Raw genomic sequence first — 15526 nt, 5'->3', positions numbered from 1 at the left:
AGTAAAATCTTTGGAATGTCAGCTTCAATTTGTTTTAGAACTTGATTCTGTCTCCTATCATGCAACTTCACTTCCCAAATATTTCCTCAGATACTCTTGTATTCTTCTTTTCTCCTTTGTGCTTATATCCTAAATTATCTTATTTTCAGCCCCAGCACCCTCTTAGGATAGATATATTTTCTCACATTTTGGTAAAGTGCAAATCTTCTTCCTCAACTTTTTGTCTGATGAAATACTATGAGCCCTTAAAGATTCAATGTCTGTACTTCTGTATAAAGCCTGAGCTGATGATTTCCTGTGCTTACCCCAAGAGGACAAAGATACTCTCCAATGGGTTCTTTAAGTATTTTGTCAAAAAGTGTGTTTCAACATTTGTCAGTATATATATATATATATTTTTTTTTTAGTTCCTATATGTCTGTTTACCCCCATCATATGAGAAAAATCTTGAGGTTACAGAGGTCAGATTGTTCTTCTTTAAGTCAAGTTCCTTTGTTATAAGCAATAGAAAGTATCTGAGGCATACATTTCCCTGAGGAATATCATAGAACTAACACAATTAGTGGGAAGTCTATATAATTAGATTCACAAAAGACTCAAGAATGAAGAGACCAGGTGTCAGGGAAGTTGGCATCACCAGCATTGGACATTTGCCACTGCTGCTGCTACTTCTAGACTCTTCTCCCTGCTTCTAAGACTTTGTTCTAATCTCCCTCTGCATTTTTCTCTCCTTTCTTGGAGTTACAGAAGTGCTGGACGCACATCGAAAGCCTCTGCCAACACTCAAGAGTCAAGGGATACCAGGAGAAAACACACGCTCTTTCTATTGCAGGAGGTAGGAGGATGATGGTGAAATAAAAAGATCACCTAATTCAACAGAAAACCCCTTCCCGTGGAGCACTGTCCAGGCAAAGATACAATTATGATTTTAGTTCCATCTTTCTGGGATCCTGTTGGTCCTACCTCTTGTCTCAGATCTCATTCTCCAGAGTAGCTAGAATTACAGATGTGAACTGCCATACCTGGCTCACTTTCCTTATTCTTTGACATTTAGAGGACCAGGCAATGTAAGGATGTGCTTTCTTTCAGAATTAGTTTGTTTTTTTCCAAGAGTCCTTGGCATCTTTGAACCAACGATGCCAATTATCATATGTATTTTTCCTTTCAGGTCAAACTTGATAAATCAGCAGCTTAGCCTGAAGAAGTGAAGAAAGCTAAAGTATAGGACCTAAAGTAGAAAGCTAAAGTGTTAGAGGCAGGAGGCTTTTTCATAGAAAGTAGGCCGGTGAGTTAGAAGGATCCAGAGTTCCTTGGAAGAAGCTTGAACAGCAAAGCTCAGGGACTTCTCTATTCTACCACACAGGTACTAACAGCTGCCTTATATTTTTGTCTGTCATGGGGCTTAAACTCAGGGCCTGGGTACTGTCCCTGTCAAGGCTAGCGCTCTACCACTTTGAGCCACAGTGCCACTTCTGGTTTTCTACTGCTTAATTGAAGATAAGAGTCACAGACTTTCCTGCCCAGGTTGGCTTTGAACTGTGATCCTCAAATCTCAAACTCTTGAGTAGTTAGGATTATAGGCATGAGACACCAGTCTGGCTAGATCTTGTTAATTATAATAAGAGTCAGTTTATCCACTTTTCCTTTGATAGATCATGATTTTAGTATCAAGTCTAAGAACTCTTTGCCTAGTTCTAGATACTGATAATATTCTTCCTTTACTTCCCCCATATGTTTTATAGAAACTTCTTTTCCTAGTATATTGACAAACTTTTTTCTATCATGAATGAGGGTTAAACCTCATCAAAATCTGTTTTATGTGTCTATTGATAATACTATATACTTTTCTTCCTTTTAGCAATTTGTATGATGGTTTATATAGGTTGGTTTTCAAATACTAAATCTACCTCACATACCTGGAATAAATCCACTTGGCCTTAGTGTAACATTCTTTTAATACACTGTTGGGTTTAATTTTGCTAAAATTTTTGCATGCAATATCTAGGTAAATAAGTATGTATACATGTTGGGGAGAGGGATGGTAAACATTATTTTTAATAAGTATACTAAGGGACTCTGATATCTTTGGTTCAGACCACACTTTGAAAGATGCCAATTTTAAATTGAGGCAAAATCAGGCTAACAGACAATGATTTAAGTTAGACAAAACTAACAGAATAAAGAGAAATGACTCACAAATACAAAGCAGGATTTCTAGTGTCCAGAAGACCTCATTATCTTCAGAAGAAGGAAGTGAGAGATCAAGACCGCAGATAGAAGATACTTCTCCCCCAGAGACCTGGACTGCTACATAGCAGATAGGCAGTGTTTTTCAGAACTAGAAAGGATAGGATGAAAATTGAGGAGCCATTTTAGAAAAGCATTCTAGCTTACTATAGTACCCAACCAAAACTGTCTTGAGCTCAGAGTTCATGTGACTTGGTGAACCATCCAAGTAAAAAAAAAAAAAGAGAGAGAGAAATATCTGGTGTTTATGAACCATGGAAGCTACGCAAACAAAAACAAATCTGGGGGGCTCTTCAGGATCAGTAACTTGTTTTATATAAAGGAAGCCCATTTTTAATTTCTACCTGGCCTTTGCTGCTCTGCTGACTAGAGAGGCCAGAGTGCCCCTAGAGGCCAAGTCTTGTAGTGTCAGCAGCTCTTAAACCTGGTAAATCTAAGTGGCTAGTAGTTCCTGGGAAGTTGAACAGTTAAGAGCTTTAAAGGGTGCTTGCTGCAGCCGCACATATACTAAAATTGGAATGATACAGAGAAACTTAGCATGGCCCCTGCGCAAGGATGACATGCAAATTTTCACATGAAGCATTCCATATTTTTCACTGACCACCTTGTGAAAACCCTCACCAGAGTCTCGGTACAGAGGACCCAGGCTCCAGCTGTGGCTACAACAGGATTTTTATACAAGAACAATAAAGTGAATCAGGCCTGAAAAAAAAAAGAGCTTCAAAGGGCTGGAATCAAGGAGAGTTGACTCATGTCTTGTCAGAGAGATGTACTTTCTCTAGGCAGAGTTGGGAATTGGAGCAATTGATGGTGACAGAAGGACTAAGACAATTCTTCCTGTCATGGTTTCACACAGTATTCTAGATACTGTTTAAACTCATAAAATAAAAAAAAGAGGCAGAAAAAGAAAAAAGACTATATGATAAGGTCTGTGTGTGAGAAATCATATAGTCTATTATATAAGTCAATTCTGTTATTCTTCATGTCATAAGCAAAACATCATGAGCATGTTATAAAGACATGTTTGTCTTTCCCCCCAGAATGTAGCAACATGCTTGGAGTTTAATTATGGAAACAAGTGGTATATCATTGCTATTGTTATTTTCAACATGCCATGTGAAATTATGTCCTTTTTATTTTGTATTTCTTTCCCATGTTTTTACCCCTGATATCACTGTAACTGATTTTAGTACCCTGGATATTGTATATTGTATTGGAACTAGGGAAGTGAAAGGGAATACCAAAATCAAAGGATAAAAAGAAAAACCAATGCAACATCAATACTTACAAAACTATATGGTGTAAACCAACTGTACAACTCATGGTGGGGAAAGGGAAAGGGGGAGGGGAGAGGCAGTGGGGGGGATGAGGGAGGAGGTAACAAGTTGAATAAGAAATGTACTCACTGCATTACGTATGAAACTGTAAGCCCTCTGTACATCAATTTGATAATAAAGAAATGAAAAAAAAAAGAAATTACCTTGAACACATACATGAATGAATGACATTAATACACATCTCAATCTTGGAGTCAAGTTGATAGTTTAGAATATTCTATAGCATTGCATTAATTGACGTAATCAATGAACTCTTAGAGGATGTGTTCGTCTTAAGTAATCTCTGGAATACTATTCCAGAGCCACTCATGAAACATTCAGAATGCAGAGATTATGTTATGGTATTATGTGAACATCACTTCCATCAAATGACTAGGACATGAGCTATCTGCTCCAACAAATCACAAACAAGTAAGATATAATGGAGAAAGTGAGAAATTGAAATACAAACTTTTTAATTCTAGGAAATTTAGTTCTACCCTGCCTGTGATAGCCCTGATGCTATCACTGTATCTCATCTGAGTACCCTGGATACTGTATATACTGGTATTAGAACTAGGGAAGGGAAAGGGACTATCAAAATCGAGAGACAAAGGATAAAAAGACAAACGACTCCAAAAGCAATACTTGCAAAACCATTTGGTGTAAACCAACTGAAGAACTCATGGAGGGAGAAGGAAAGGGGGAAGAGGAAGGAGGGAAATGAGGGAGGAGGTAAGTTGAAGAAGAAATGTACTCACTGCTGACGTATGAAACTGTAACCCCTCTGTATATCACTTTGACAATAAGTATTCAAAAAAAAGAAATGATTAAAAAATAAGACATAGATCCCAACCCCCCAAAATATTTCATTCTAGAGTGATAAAGTTATAAAATGCATGTATACTATTCAATATGTTTTACAATAAATCTACTGCAGATTCCGGGGGCGGGGGAGAAATTTAGTTCCAGGGAAAAGGAGGTCACACAAAAGGAAAGAGGGCTGGCAATTCAGTTGGAGCTAGAAAGATTCAATAGATATAACATGTTTCCAGGGATCCTAAGACTACCAGTCAGCATAACCATTTTCCCCAAACCTTTTCCGTGACTGAGGTTCTTTCCTTTACATTCCTGAGGAAGATTTGGGGTGAGAATAACTGCTTGAAAGAAGCAAGATCCACAGAAAGGACAAGGAGAATAGAATCTCATTATTACTACCCTCATTATATTTCCATAGTAATGGTCAGAATTTAAAGTATACACTATGCCAACTGCTGTTCTAAGTAATTCTAATGTGTTTTCATTCATTTTATTTTTACAGAGAGGTAGTATTATGGTCCCCAACTTATAGACAAGAAAATGGAGGCACGAGCACTTAACAGATTGAGTCACACAAGTAGTTATTCATGGGACCTATATGTGGGTTCAGATAGACAGATCTAAAGTTCATGTTGTTGGCTCCTATGCTAAATTTCTTCATGTTCCAAACTCTGTTTTCCCCTAGGCCATTCACAGTGCCTGGGTATAGAGACTGCACTCAGTAAATGATACCAAATTTAATTAGATACTTAATTAGTCATCATTGCTTGGAGTCCCAAGTCAACTTTTTGTTCTTTTTTAAAGAACATCTAGAGAGAAGGATTTCCTATCTAGCTTTGTTTCCATCAGACACTTACATAAGATTTTTTTTTTAATGCTGAAGATCTGTCTAAGAACTTGTGTCACACCGGGATTTATTATCCTAGTTGCTGTTGAGAGTTCAAGCGTCCCAGTGATGAAGAACCTGACAGTACAACTTCTGCAAAAACCATTAATGGTCTCCACTTCAGCAATTATATTTATCATTTCCCACGTGGGGATTCAAGCCCAGTCCTTTTGCTCACATGGATGGGCAGTAACTTATGGATTTGATGCAGTGTCTGACGCCACAGTTTCTGCAAAAACCATTAGTGGTGTCTGCTTCAGCAATGAGGTATAAGAATTGGCTCTTGGAAGAAATCAAACAAAAGGTGAAGGTGGCTGTGGAGATGAGCTGTGGTAAGATGGTTCAAAATACAGGAAGGGTACATCTGTAAAGAGGAACGAATGAAGAAAGCATACTGGATTTGATTAGATGAAGCACTAAACTGAGATATGGTAAATGAAGAGAATCAAGAACTTAAAATCTTAGAGTATACCTTTTACATGGCAGGCACTGGATTGTAAATAATGACTCATTTAATCATTTCAATACCTAGAGGGCTATTTTTCTAGTTTATAGATGAGAAACCTGAAGGTCAAAGAAGTTCAACCCTTGTGCAAGGTTATCTAGAGGGTAGTCGTGCTGGAATTTAAGGCCTACATTATTTCTACTGCATATAGTCTTCATGGTATAGCTTTTAGAGTTGATGTCAACAACAGAAGCCAGATCTTCACTCATTCCTTTGCTCAATTAGTTATATACAAGTGTTTATTGAGGGCACCTGTTTTGCCAGCCACTGCACTCTTTAAGAAGACTCATCCATACCTTGAAAGATCACATTAAGAACTGTGGGACCTGCAACAATACATGCTATGAGCAGCTAACCCAGTCATGGTGGACGTGGAAAGAAACATCAACACTGGGCTGGGGATGTGGCCTAGTGGCAAGAGAGCTTGTCTCGTATACATGAGGCCCTGGGTTCAATTCCCCAGCACCACATATATAGAAAATGGCCAGAAGTGGCGCTGTGGCTCAAGTGGCAGAGTGCTAGCCTTGAGCAAAAAGAAGCCAGGGACAGTGCTCAGGCCCTGAGTCCAAGGCCCAGGACTGGCAAAAAAAAAAAAAAAGAAAAAAAGAAACATCAACACCAAGGAAGGCTCGCAAAGGAAATGCATTCTAATGTGGTCTTCAGAGACTAGAAGTTAGTGAGGAAAGAAAGGGGAGTAGTCGATTGCAGGGAAAGATTCCTACTGATACGCATACGTAGACATCATCCAGAGCACCAGTTAGTTCAGGTAGAGATGGAATGATGGCAAGACAGAATAGAATGGATAAATAAGGATCCAATTTTGGTGGTTATCAAAAAACCAGAAATGAAGAAGTTGCTTATGTGGTAGAGCACATGCTGAGGGTCAAGTCCCACAATTGTCCCTTCCCTTTCTTCCCTTCTTTCCTCTCCCTCCAAGAAAACCCTGAAGTGAACCTGTGGCTCAAGTAGTAGATTCCCAACCTTGAGTGAAAAAGGCAAGGGAGAGTTTAAGGTCTGAGTTCAAGTCCCAGTATGGACACCAAATAAATATGTAAATAAATAAATAAACATTATAGGAAAAGAATAAGGAAAGAAACCTTGTTATCTGACAGGCGCAGGTCCCCCTTGGACCCACACCATATTCACACTAAAAATACCCATCTGACACATAGGACTACCTGTCCCACGGGCCTAATTTGGACTTGCTTACAACTACCCAGCAATATGAGATCTGAGATTCTTTCTATCAATCTTTTCTCCTTTCCTATTTCACAGGTATCAAAATACTATCATGATCTGAAAGTGTTCCCAATCTATCTTGGCCCTGTCCCCCTTTTCCTTCACAGTTAGTTACCAAAAACCTTTTGCATATCTGCTATAATCTGGATCTCAAAAAGTGTTAAATAAAGGTTTAGTCCACAGGTTGGTGCTATTAGGAGGTAGTGGAAGCCTTTAGGGGGTAAGGCCTAGTGAAAGGTTTTGGGTCACTGGATATGCTCCTTTTTTCTTTTTAAAATACTTTATTTTGTGTCATTACTGGGGCTTGAACTCTGTGCCCAGGTGCTTGCTCACTCAAGGCTGGCAATCTACTACTTGAGCCACAGGTTCACTTCAGGGTTTTCTTGGAGGGAGAGGAAAGAAGGGAAGAAAGGGAAGGGACAATTGTGGGACATGAACCTCAGCATGTCCCTTTACCTGGACTTTGGTGCTTAAGGCAAGCTATAGCTCAACTTAAGACATTTTTTCAGTGTTTAATTGGAGGAAAGACTCTCAGGATTTTCCTGCCTGGACTGGCTTTGACTCACAGTCCTCAGATCTCAGCTTCCTGAGTAGCTAGGATTACAAGTATAGGCCACCAGTTCCCACCTTTTTAAATTGGTTTATTAGAGATAAAAGTCTCACTGGTTTTGCTGATTGGGATGATATATCCTTTTCTCAAAGGAGATTATTGCTGGTCTCTTCCTCTCTCTGCTTCCTGACTGCTATGAGGTGAACAATGTGCTCCAGCATATCTTCCCACCATGATGTGCTGCCTCTTCACAGGTCCAAAGGGACAGAGTCTGAAACTTCCAGAACTGTGAGTCAAATCAAGCCTGACACGAGCTGGTTATCTCAGGTATTTGGTGCAGTAAGGGAAAGGTGACTTACAGAACATTTAATCACATTTTGGTGGTTACTTCTAGGAAGACCTAAGTTGACACAACATAGATGAGAATTGGATGCACAAGAGTGGTACACATCATACTGAAAAGAGAAGAAAGACAAAACAGAACCCAAGGGCCACCTACATTTACAGGATGGAGAGCAGAAGAGGTCCTACAGAAAGACTGAGAAGTGGGCAAAGAACACACAGCTTCACAAAAATCCAGGAACAAGAGCTTACAAAAGGAACACATGACTGATACAGTCAAATGCAACACTGGTAAAGTAAGGACATGGTGGTATCTATTGGCTTTAATAGTATGGACTGACAATCTCAATGGTGTCAGCAGTGAAGTCAGTATCCCAGGTCGTACTAAGCAAGGAATAAATGATAGGTGAGGATGTGAAAATATTGAGGGCAGACATATCTTTGAAGTCTTATCCTGGAGAAGAAGAAGAAAAGGCAAGACAAATATGGACTTGGGAATGTTTTATTTATTTGCTTGTTTGTTTGTTTGTTTTATTATTTATTTGTCTTAGGGCTTGAACTCAGGGCCTGAGTGCCTGAGAGCTGTTCTTGAGCTGTTTTGCTCTAGCACTTCAGCCACAGCTTTACTTCCAGCTTTTGTATGGTTAACTGGATATAAGAGTCTCATGGACTTTGCTGCTCAGACTGACTTAGAACTGCAATCCTCAAATCTTGGCCTTCTGAGTAACTAGGATTACAGACATGAGGCTGTGGCACTCAGCTATTCCTTTACTTATTTGTTTTTGAGGGAGAACTAGGGTACCAGAGCCTTATGCATGCTAGGCAAGCCCACTACCACTAATCTACATCTTCAGTCCAGGTTCTTTTCTCTTCATTTCTTTTCAAGATTGGAAATACTAAGAACTGTTTAAATATTTCCAGGCAGGAAGTACTACAAGGGTGTGAATAAAAACACAATGCTGAGATACGGTGGAACCAAATGAGATCAGATAATAAGATAGACTCAGTAATGAGACAGAGCACCATTCCCATTTGGCAATGGAGGTAAGAGAGAAGACAAGATTTAAATACAAGTACATTTGTTCATTAGCCACAAAAAAAAAAAAAAACCCGAGGGAGTTTCCATATGATTGCTTCTTTTTTCTTGAGGTAAGTTCTCACAGTGAGAGAACAAACAATGAGGAATTGTAGGATATAGATTACAAAACTGAGGAAGAGGTTTGACTTTTTTTTTTTAAGTAGGAGGAAAGTTACTCAAACCACAGAAAAATTGTCAGGTAACCACTGAGAAACTGGCTGGAATCCATAAGTATAGAGTGACCTAACTATACATTTTTTTTAGTTTTTAAATTTTTTCCATCTGTGCCCCATATAGTACATATAGAGCATAATAGGATGTAGCTGGTTGGGTTTCTCAGACTTAGAATGTTGCTGGCTAGTGTAATGAAAGGTCAACAGGAGAGGCAGTAGAAATAACTGAGTAGAAAGTGATAGAAGTCAGGAGCTATGAAAAATAGATTAGATAGCTAAGAAAATGCAAAGAAGATTTAAAAAAAAGAAAACCAAAGAACTATAAGGATGAAGTTAGCATATATGAAGATTTTAGAGGTGAGAATATTATATATGATGGTGAGAGCTAAAGTATGCAACTGGTAAATGTGATGGTATTTGGGCCTGAATAATGAAACAAGACATTGAAATGCTAGATACGTGTCTTTATTGATTGAGTTTTTATTTGGGGCTTGAATTCAGGGCTTTGGTGCTGTCCCTTAGAGCCAGTGTTCTACTGCTTGATCCACAACTCCACTTCCAGCTTTTTGGTGATTAGTTAGAGACAAGAGTCTCCCAGACTTTCTTGCCTGGGCTGGCTTTAAGCAGTGTTCCTCAGATCTCAGCCTGCTAAGTAGCTAGGTTTATAGTCAGTCGTGAGCCATTGACACCCAGCTTATGAATCTTTTATATGGACATTGAAGCAATCTTCCACTATGAGGGACCTGGAAAAGATGGAAGTGGTAGGTGAGGAGCCAGGATTTACAGAAAATGATGAGACACAATGAGGAACCCAAAAGACAGAGAGTTGAGGAGGGTAGGTAGTAGAACCAGTTCATTAGTCTTAATGAAAAAGAGGACATATTCAAGGTTGAAAGTATTGTAACTGATGCTAATCTCTTGAACTCAGGATACAGCAAATATGGAAGAGTGAGAAGCAAGTGTTCAGAAGGATGCACGACAAGCAGTTTCCTTTGGAAGATCTAAGTTGTAGTTTAGGCAAAGAGACTCAGAGAGCCATTCCATGATGTTGAAAATTCCGTGGAATTTGTGTGCAGAAATCTTTTGTGTCAAGAGCATTTTGGGAAGATTTGGAAAGTAAAGGAAAAATAGTATAGGGAAGAGTCTAGGGTTAAAGAGATTACAAAGAAATTTCATCTTAGAGTATTGTTTAATGTTAACCATGACTCGGGAATAGCAGTGTTTCTGGAGAATCAATCCCCAATGACCTTATGAATAGGAGGGACTTGGTTGTTTTTTTAAATAACTAGTTATATTTTTAAAAATTAAAGATAAACTGAGTAACATTAGGAGATATTTTCAGCAAAAATATGATGAATTTGATAAAAAGTTTCCTCTCAAGAGTTAAAAGAAAATCAATATTAGATATCTGAAATTAGATGTCCAGCAAATATTAAAAACCATTCTTAGCATATTCTAGGATTATCATGTTGGTTAGCTATAAGATGACCTGGATTCTTTTTTTAAAAATTATTTTTATAAAGGTGATGTCCACAGGGGTTACTGTTTTATAAGCCAGGTAGTGAATGCATTCTTTTTGGACAATGTCACCCCCTAGAACTTGGGTTTTATGAAAACTGGGACATGGCTCAGTTTGATATGTCTGAAGGAACTAGTCTGGATGAGCCTGTGAGTCCAGGAATGATGGTAGTATCATAATTTCTCTTTTCTAAGGCAATGGGACCTGTGAGGCCTTCTAATGACTGATAGCACTTAGAGGGACAAAAGGAAATGGTACATTCATCACACACCATGGTATCACAAACATTTCAATATGGAACATTTAAGCCTTCGAGTGATAGAAATACAAAGGCTATCTCAATATATGTCATCCTGCCCTGGTTGATAGGGGTTGGGGAGCAACCTCATGGGAAGATACTACATTTCGGAAATGAAAAGCGAGGAAGGTGTTGAGAGATGCCTATTCAGATAGAGTCAGAGAAATGAGATCAAAGTACAGTCTGAGTTGATTTTAGTGAGAATTTCTGGATCATTCTACTTTGGACTCATCTTTGTTACTCATAAAACTAGGTTTACACAAAAAAAACATAGTTGTCTCCTGATGAGGGATCCAAACTATGGTGAATTTTCATTCCTTTGAATAGATTTTATGGGTCTTAACCAAAATCTAGGTATCTCTTAATTTGTTTAGCAAAATAAGTCTGCTGCCATTTTCTCCTCCATAATTCTTGTGCATTTACCCAGACAGTTTGTACCTTTCTTATCCCTATGGCATGGTTCTGTGTTGATAAGTCTTCATTTAATCTATCTCTGAGTTTTGATCCTTTAAATTCTAAAATAATAGACTTTCACAAGTCTTCATCTACTGTATTTACATGTCAAAATGTACATGAGGTTGGTTTCTTTCTTTCTTTTTCTTTTTCTGCATGCTCCAAGAGGCAAAACCAAACCCCTACTTGGTATAATTTATTCAAATTCCAGATTCTCCTGAGGAAACTGAGTTGTCTTTGTAACTTAATTTAAATAACTATTCTGATTCTCAATAGCTTTTTATGAAATTACCATGTAGAACCTAAATTGGTGCAGCTGAATTAAGTAATATCAGAGCTTAACATTCTTAATGGCAAACCCTCAATTTAACCAACCATATATTATAATCAAAAAGCAATCAATATGTTGATTGTGGTGACATGCAAAATGTAGACAGAATTATTAGTAATTACCCTATATTTGTGGTTCAATGTGCTGGAGAAATAACTGGAAAGAAAATTAAAGCACACTACATCAAAGGACTGCTTGATATGTTTTGGAGCTGTGTGGTATATTGATTGTAGTCTTTAAATAAATTGAATAACATAGGTTGCTATCAAACATATGAATTATTCATGAAGCACAGTTTGGGAACACTTAAATAGCCCCTGTTTATGAATATTCAGATGTGTTAATAGACAAACAACTGACCCAACATTAACCGATTCTTGCATGAAGAAAAGACCTTCACAACAAAATGGAAATGTATGAGGCAAATTCACTCACATGAATTACTCGTCTGAACCAAGAACAGTCTGGGAGATGGGGAAAGAAGCTTGAGCCCCAACTTAAAGAGAGAGGCACTGGGAGCCTTTATTGACATGGGATGCTTCATGATTCAAAACCTTAATGTTACTGGAATCATATTTCTAGTGTGGGTCTTGGATCTCTTCCCATCAATATTTGAAGCTATATAGCAGTATATATCTTTATTTTTTCAATCTTATTTAGCAAAGGATGAGGGAAATTCCTGAGTAGTTCATGTCTGATAAATTATAAATGATGATTTTGTTTTCTCTCAGTCTGTATGGTGGGTTGTAAGTTATATGTTTTAATATTTATGAGTCCTTATCAGGAACTCTTATTTCCCGAAAACTCAGGCCATCATTGAGTCTTGGGATGATAGTGGAAGATAAAATAAAGAATTAGTCTGAGGTCAATGAAATACACAGGATTCTCATTGGGAAGCTGTGACTTGTAACTACTCAATCCCATTTGCTTGGAACTCAGAGGGCTGTTCAGACAAAGGAGCTTCAAACATAGGACAATCTCAGGCAAACTGGGATGATTCTGTCCCCTTATAAACCACCTCAATTTGACCAGAGGAATCTCCTGGAATGTGGGACGTGCACCAATAAAAAACAAACAAACAAACAAAAAACAGGCACACCAAGAAACTCCTTGCTAGTTTGGCCACAGAATAAGATGAACAGATTTAGGGGATTTGTTAATGCTCCTTAAGTTTCTATACGACTAGTAGACACAAAACTAAAAAACAATCAATTCACAACAGTTACATTTGTTCCTATAATATAAGCTCATCTTTGTTGTTTCATAACTTTTCCCAGTATCTAACTTTCAGTGTAAATATTTTTATCTTAAAAATTTTAGTTATAATAGAGGTGATATACAGAAGGGTTACAGTTATATAAGTCAAGTAAAGACTTTTTGGATACTGTCACCCCTTCCTTCCCTTGCTCTCTCCCAGTTTTTCCCTCCCATCCCCACCCACAAGTTGTATAGTTCATTTTCAACCTAGTGTCTAGTGAGTACCATTGCTGCATTTGCTCACACGTGTCTCTCCATTTCTGTGGACATTTTAATATTTATCAATGTTCTTTGTAAATAGTTTCATTGAGACATTTTCACAAATGCATATGCTATATATATTTTTTTGCCAGTCCTGGGGCTTGAACTCAGGGCCTGAGTACTGTCCCTGGCTTCTTTTTGCTCAGGGCTAGCACTCTACCACTTGAGCCACATTCTCAGCCCATATCTCTCTCTCTCTCTCTCTCTCTCTCTCTCTCTCTCTATATATATATATATATATATTTATTAACAAACTGAATTACAGAGAGGTTACAGTTTCATACATTAGGCATTGGATACATTTCTTGTACTGTTTGTTACCTCGTCCCTCATTCCCCCCTCCCCCCTCCCCCCTCTCTTTTTTTAAAAGTAGTTTCTTTAAGCACATACTTGTCTTTTAAAGCCTGACATTTCACTTACCATGAAGATCTATAGTTCTGCCCATTTTCCTGAAAACACTATGAATTCATTTTTCTATGGTTAACTAAAACTTCACGACATAGGTACATTTCTTTCATTGTTTTAGCTTTGAACCTAGGAGTGATATATAGGATCATATGGTAATTATACTTTCAATTTTTTAAGGAACCACCATACTGGTTTCCATAGTGGATACATTAATTTATATTCCTATCAACCGTGTGTAAGTTCCTTTTTCCCTCATACCCTCACCAGTATTTATTATTGTTTGTTTTCTAGATGATAGCCATTCTGATTCTGATGAAACAGAATCTCAATTTCATTTCCTTTATGAATAAATATATTGAATATTTTTACCGTATCATTATTTTAAATGGTTATATACCATCAGTGAATGCCCTGTTACTAAACATTAAGACTTTTCTCATAAGACAAATCCTGCTATGAATATCCCTTGACATTAATCTTTGCTCTTTATTTTTAAAGACAAACTCACTGAAGTAGAATTGCGATTTTAACCTTTTATTCTTATAACTAGTGCTGGGTTATGGGGTCTAGTAGCCTTGACAAAACCTATGGTCTTAGTTTAATTTTGTAGATTGAAAGTGGGACTGAAGGAGAGCTTCCCAATTTTTATCATTATTTCATGGGCAATTGGGGAAGACATGTTTGGTTTCATCACTTAGAATTATGGTCTCTCACTATAAATTGTTTCTTGGGAACTTTATCATAATTGAAGCTCCTTGGCAAATGAGATGTATGCATCACTTGGAGTCGATGAACCACTGTCATTTTATCACTTCTTTTTGTCTCCGAGGTCTGTGGGACAGGATGTGGTCAACACTGTAATACTAATGAACCCAAGCACTACATTTAACATTCTACAGAAATCATTCTAGCACTGCTTTTTATTTTCAAATTTGCATGAATAATTATTGCACTAGTAAAAAACTTCCTTGACATTTGATGATGTTAAATCATTTTCACTAGTATTTGATAGAAATATTAGGGATCCTGTATAATCATATTTATTTTAAGCCAACAGAATTCATTCTCTACAATAGTCTTGCCCTTTGAAGGTTGTAACATCTTGGTTGACTGGTAGATTTTATAAGTCACTTATCTTGGGCTAACAAGGCAGTAGTATACTTTTTTTGAATGTCAAAAACAACCCCTTGTCTCCTGATAGCACCTCTTGGTTTCACTGACTTTGTGCAACTATGTAGGCCACAGATGATTGCAAAGACTCTTATCTTATATCTGCAGTATATGTCATATTGACTGTGGTTAGCTCAGCCAGACACTTGGGTGACTCTTTGATGATGTGTGTGCCACTGTCAAATGTTCTTTGCGTGAATAGTGACCTTGTGATTAATGGGCTTATGATTCCTAAGTAATTTGTCATCAATTCCTTGTTGAGAGTCAGCTTAGTCTTCTGTGGTAACTATGAAACTCATCAACTCTTTGAACACTTCCTCCTTCATACACACTCACATACTTACATACAACCATGAATAGTGACGGTTGCATGTTTCCATTCTCCTATCATCTTCATTAATTCATTGATCCACTGATTCTTTATTCATTCACCAATTTGTTCATTCAGTCACTAGTTCACTTATTCATTCCTGTACATATCACTGAAAATTTACACACAACAGTGACTCAATCCTAATAAAAAATGCATTGTTCTGTGCACCTCTATTCTTTTCTCTCACCACTACATTTTTCAGCAGCTTTCCAATTTATGCCCCTATTAGAACTGGTCCCCTCCTTCTTTGCTCCTTTCCTCTTGCTCTCCCTCCTATTTTGATGCCTCTGATGGGCTGTTT

General features: G+C 37.7%; 1 non-coding gene across 1 annotated transcript; it reads left to right on the top strand.

The window, feature by feature from the left end:
* The first annotated feature begins 2730 nt into the window (after positions 1–2730).
* On the top strand, positions 2731–2841 carry LOC125367874. Its single transcript, XR_007214177.1, has one exon. It is a non-coding gene; the product is annotated as a U6 spliceosomal RNA (small nuclear RNA).
* The last annotated feature ends 12685 nt before the right edge of the window (positions 2842–15526 follow it).

The sequence above is a fragment of the Perognathus longimembris genome, chromosome 19 (assembly GCF_023159225.1).
Source record: "Perognathus longimembris pacificus isolate PPM17 chromosome 19, ASM2315922v1, whole genome shotgun sequence".
In the NCBI taxonomy this organism is placed as follows: Eukaryota; Metazoa; Chordata; class Mammalia; order Rodentia; family Heteromyidae; genus Perognathus; species Perognathus longimembris.
The sequence above is the reverse complement of the archived record's forward strand: the minus strand, read 5'-3'. Positions and strand labels throughout refer to the sequence as shown.